Source organism: Chionomys nivalis, chromosome X (assembly GCF_950005125.1).
Source record: "Chionomys nivalis chromosome X, mChiNiv1.1, whole genome shotgun sequence".
Taxonomy (NCBI): Eukaryota; Metazoa; Chordata; class Mammalia; order Rodentia; family Cricetidae; genus Chionomys; species Chionomys nivalis.
In genome coordinates, this window is record NC_080112.1 from 130,469,823 (window position 1) to 130,475,822 (window position 6,000).

General features: G+C 41.4%; 1 pseudogene; it reads right to left on the reverse strand.

Annotated features, from left to right (window-relative positions):
* Positions 1-1,298: 1,298 nt before the first annotated feature.
* On the reverse strand, positions 1,299-5,251 carry LOC130868644 (chromobox protein homolog 1-like; annotated as a pseudogene).
* Positions 5,252-6,000: the final 749 nt, after the last annotated feature.

Sequence of the window (6,000 nt, forward strand, 5' to 3'; positions counted from 1 at the left end):
TACTATACAAGAATGGCCAACAGATGATACACACCCTATGTAGAAGCTAACAAGGGTCCTGCAAAAATTTTAGATTTGAAGATATTTAAGGAAGCAGTTGTTTCATGTGGTATGCATTCACCCTTTGTGAAACAGATGTTAAATTCACAAGCAACTCAGGACAGAATTATTCTACAAGACTGGAAAGATTTAACTGCAGCAATATTGGAAGTCAGTCCTCAGTTACAATGGAAAGTATGGTAGAACAGCGTCATAGAACAGCAGAAGTACGGATAGAGATAAGGAAAATTCCCACGACCAGCTTCTCAGTAAAGGCCAGTATGCTGATTTGAAAAGACCATTTAGATTTGATGATCACATCTTGGCCTTACGTCATATAGCAGTTTTAAATGCTTGGGACTTGGTTGAAGAATCAGGAAAGAGAATGGAGTCATTTATAAAAATTATACATGGCCCAAAAGAAGCCTTTACTGATTTTTTACAAAGATTGACTTAAGCTGTAAATGAAATGCTATCAGACCCATTATCTATAAAAAATATTAACTGAATCTTTGGCTTTTGAAAATGCTAATTAAGAATGCAGATGGATTTGTTTCATTTTTCAGAGTTTGGAAAATTAAAGTATGTGCACCATACCACAGGTACTTATTCAGGATTTCAATGGGCAACTGCTTTGAGTTCTGAAAAGGCTGATTCTGTAATTACATATTTATTAGAAATTATGGTCATCATGGAAATACCTGTACAAAATAAGACTAACAATGTTCCAGCATATGTATTTAGTAAAATGAAACAGTTTTTTTCATATTACAATATAAAGCATACTATAGGTGTACCATACAATCCTACATGACATGCAGTTATAGTACATTTCCAACAGGAAAAACAATTCATAAATCTTTCCAAATGTTTGTTTCTGCTATCATATAATGCAAATAGCTTTTTGTAGTCCCAACTCAATTAAGAGGTGGCTCTAATGGGGGAAGAAGGCTGTGGGTTGTGTAGATGCTCTCTGAAGATCAGCAGTATCTTTGCTTTCCCACACCCAAGTCCTACAGGTTGTGGCCTGCATGGAAGGCCCTCCGCTTTCTTAGTGAGGCACAGAATGGCTGCCTTGAAACACCACTCCATTGGAATGGGATGCAAATTATACAGCTTGAAATGATATAAAGCAGTTGGGCTGCTGCAGGGCACAGAAACTATGCTGGCTCTTCAAAGCCACCTCTGTGGTGTCAAGACAAGTAGAACTCCTTCCTCCCCCATTAAAACTCACAATCAAAGGTTGGAACTCAAGTGGGCTAATTCTTGTTTCTTCTATCATCACCCTCTGAGGGGTAGGAATGCCACATTAGCCTTTCCACATAGAAGGATATGACAACCTGTGGGCACTTGACATTGCCAAGGGACCAGGTCAGTCTCCTCAGAGCTCTTTCATTTCATCTGGAACATGAGCTCTCCACTGGAGCCAGTAGCTCTGATAATCTGTGCAGGCTCCAAACCCCAGGCAAAGCCTCCTTACTTTTCTGACTCTTTCTTCTTCTTCACAGACAGATGTTTCTTTGGTCTGCCAGCACCCCCCCCCCACACACACACACATACACACAGAGAGACTTATTAATTATAAAAGCTTGTCCTATAGCTTAGGCTTGTCCCACTAGCTCTTATAATTTCTATTTATCTTAGTTGTTGCCATATGACAGGGGACTTTTACCGCTCCTCCGGCATGGCTTTCTCCCTCTTTGTTCCAATGACCTTCCTCCATCATTATTCTTGCTTTATAACTGTTTTGTTATATGTAATTTTGCTATGTTAAAGTTAAAGCCTTCCTTTTTTTTTGTTTAAACAGAAAAAGGGGAAATGATGGAGGAAGGTCATTGGCTAATAAAGAAACTGCCTTGGCCCATTTGATTGGCCAGCCTTTAGGTGGGTGGAGTAAACAGAACAGAATGCTGGGAGGAAGAGGAAGTGAGCTCAGATGCAGGGCAGCTCCTCTCAGAGCCAGATGCTCTGTAGCCAGCCGCCAGGTCAGACATGCTGAATCTCTCCCGGTAAGCGCACCTAATGGTGCTATGCAGATTATTAGAAATGGGCTAGTCCAGGTGTGAGAGTTAGCCAAGAAGAGGCTAGATATAATGGGTCAAGCAATGTTTAAAAGAATACAGTTTGTGTGTTGTTATTTCGGGGCATAAGCTAGCCAGGCGACCAGGAGCTGGGGCGGCAGGAACACAGCCCGCAGCTCCCACTACAGTGTCCAGCTGGCAATTCTACTTTTTTTCTTCCATGAGACCTCTTTGTCCCCAAATGGTCCATCTAACCACTTCCTAGCTAATAGCCATTGAGCTCTGTATTAAACCAATCACAGTGGCATACCTTCACAGAGTAGGAATATTCCGCAGCACCTCTTTGGTTTGCTTTTCTCTCCCTTATCTTCAGAATCAGAATCATCTTTGTACTTGCCTCCCTCTGAGTTTTCTGTCTTGTGAGCTGTTTTCTTTGACTGTAAGAAACTCAGATGAGTTTAGAGTAATCTGGGTTCTCTTCTGGCTCCCATGTGTTATCCTCATCTGATAAATCCTTCCATTTTAGAACATATCCCCCTTTGCCTTTGACAACTCACCAATCAAGAACTTTTTCCACCACCTCTTCGAGCACATCCTTCACGTTCTTCCTGTTTTTCCCCCATATTACTCATCAGCTTTCTAGTGTAAAGGGTGATGCTGCTCATAACAATACCAAAGAGACCAAGAGGAATAGATGCTGTGCTACTCACACGTTGAGTCAGGCAGCCCAAGGGATTAGCACCTAGAGAAGATCAGTAAAAAAAATTATGTGGCTGCAGTAGCACCTAGCTGAAGCAGCATACTGCAGGCATGGCTGAGGGTCAGCCAAACAAGAGAGCCTCCCTGCAAAATATGTTTTAATGAACTCCACCCTCATTCCTTCCCATACAGTTCCTCCCTCAGCACAACTCTTCCATCCCAATTTCAGGTGTTCTTCTTTCAAGGTTTATTTTTATTTCTATCAATGTGCATGTGTATGCTCTTGAGTTAATGTGCACCATGTGTATGAAGAGGCTTGCAGAGTCCAGAGGGCATCAGAACCAGAGCGACAAGCAGTTGAGAGATGCCTGGTATCAGTGCTGGGAACCACACCCAGGTCCTCTGTAGAAGCATTAAGTGCTCTTAACTACTAAGCCACCTCTCCAGGTGCTATGCTGTGGTTTTGTTGTCCACCAAGTCCACTCAGTCTTGCCATCCTGTCTCCCACCAATTTATTCCTTCTAGCTTCATTATTTTCCATCCCCCACCCCGTTCATCTCTTCATCTCTCCTCTGTTGAAAGTACTCCCATTATCGTCTACTAGCTTCCTGACTTCTATTGGTACCCTAATTTAAACTCACAGATCTAAAGATTCATAGATTATTTATTTATTTGTTTGTTTGTTTATTTATTTGTTTATCTGTTTGTTTATTTATTTATTTATGTGTACAACATTCTGCCTCCATGTATGTCTGCAGGCCAGAAGAGGGCGACAGATCTCATTACAGATGGTTGTGAGCCACTATGTGGTTGCTGGGAATTGAACTCAGGACCTTTGGAAGCACAGCCAGTGCTCTTAACCACTGAGCCATCTCTCCAGCCCCCTCATGGATGTATTTCTGAGTCTAGGCTACCTCACTCAGAATGATCACTCCTGTCTCCATCAATTAAACTGTGAATTTCATAATTTCATTTTCCTTCACAGCTGAATAATATTCCATTATGTAAATGTACCACATTTTCATTATCCACTCATCAGTCCATAGACATTGTGGTGGTTTGAGTAAAAATACCCTCTATAGGCTCATACATTTTAATGCTTAGTCACTGGGGATTAGATTGAAAGGGTTAGAAGGATTAGGAAGTATGGTCGTGCTGGAGTAGGTATGTCCTTGTTAGAGGAAGTTTGTCACTGGATATAGGCTTTGAGGTTTCAAAAGCCCAAGCCAGGTCCACTACCATTCTCTCTCTCTCAGCCTGCAGACCAGGATGTGGCTGTACCTTCTGCTTAGTTAGTAGGACATCAAGTCCTTTGAGTATATGTGCAGGAGTGGCATAGCTGAATCTTATGGTATGTTGGGCCTCATGAGACCCAGTGTAACTTCCTAAGCCTAACCTGAGTTTAATGAGGCCCAGTGTAACTTACTGAGCCTAACTTGAGCTTGGTGAGGCCCAGTGTAACTTCCTGAGCCTAACTTGAGGTTGATGAGGCCCAATGTAAGTTCCTAAGCCTAACTTGAGCTTGGTGAGACCCAGTGTAACTTCCTGAGCCTAACTTGAGGTTGGTGAGGCCCAATGTAAGTTCCTAAGCCTAACTTGAGCTTGGTGAGGCCCAGTGTAACTTTCTGAGCCTAACTTGAGTTTAGAGAGGAGTGACTCAACACAACCTGACCTAGGCTGGCCTCTACCCAGTCACTGCTGACATGGCATGATATTATTGACCCTTATTCCTCACTCCACCTCACCCCACCCCAAGACTCCAGCCCACTACCTTACCCCTATATAAGTTCCTGCCCTGATGCAATAAAGTGAGTGCTTTGACAGACTCCCGACTCAGTGTGTGTTTTTCCTCAGTGGCCAGTGGGGAGGTCTGGGTCATCAATACTCACCATCCCGCTCAGCCCCAGGGAGAGACCAGTGGGACTGGCTCTGCCTCAGCCTTATCTGCTGGAGAACCCTGCAATGGTAGATCTATTTATGACTTTTCATGTAACCTCCACCCTGATTTCAATCAGTGTGGTTATACCAGATTGCTCTCCCACTAGCAATGAGTAAGCATTCCTCTTTTCCCACTTCCAAGTCAACATTTGTCATCATTTGTTTTTTTGATTTTTAATATAGCCATTCTGACATGGATAAGCTGAAATCCCAAAGTAATTTTCATTTTTGTTTCCTTGATGGTGAAGGATGTTGAGCATTTTTTAAAAGGTTTCTCAGCCATTTGTGTTTCATCTTTTGAGAACTATGATGGTTTGAATAAAAAGACCCCCATTGGCTCATAGATTTTAATGCTTAGTCACCAGGGAGTGGAATTGCTTGAAAGGATTAGAAAGGTTAGGTGTGGTCTTGTTAAAAGAGGTGTTTTGCTGGGGATAGGATTTGAGGTTTCAAAACCCCAAGCCAGACCCAGTGTCTCTATTTCTCTTTATACTTGAAGATCAGAATGTAGAACTCTCAGCTACTTCTCCAGCACCACAACTACCTGTGACCATGCTCTCTGACATGATAATGGACTAAGCCTCTGAAACTATAAGCAAGCACCAGTTAAATACCTCATTTCACAAGAACTGCCTTAATCATGATCTCTTCCCAACAATAGAATAGTGTCTAGATAAAGTATCTATTTAGTTCTATACCCCCTTTTAAATTGTTTTCTTGAAGTTCAATTTTTTTTTAGTTCTTGATATATTTTTGATAATAGCCCTCTACCAAATGCATAATTGGTAAAGTTTTTTTCCATTCTGTAGGCTGCCATTTTGCTGGAATGAGGGTGTCCTTTGGTATATAGGAGCTTTTTTGTTTTATGATATCATATTTATTAATCATTGGTTCTAATGACTGTGCTATCACTATCCTGTTCAGAAAGTAATTTCCTATGCTAATAACTTTAAATGTTTTCCTATTTTCTCCTCTATCAGGTTCAGTGTATCTGGTTTTATGTTGAAATCTTGGAGTTGAGTTTTATGCAGGCTGATAAGTATGGATCTATTTGCATTCTTCTACATACAGCTGTCCAGTCTTACTGGTATTGTTTGTTGGAGATGCTGTCTTTTAGTCTCTTTGTCCAAAAATCATGTGGCAGTAGGAGTGGAGACTTACATGTGGGTCCTCATTTTTACTTCAATGATGAATGTGCCTGGTGTTTACACCCATGCTGTTTTTGTTGCTATATTTCTATGGTATATATTGAAATCAGTGATACCTCAAGAAGAATGTGTGTGTGTGTATGTACATTTAATAT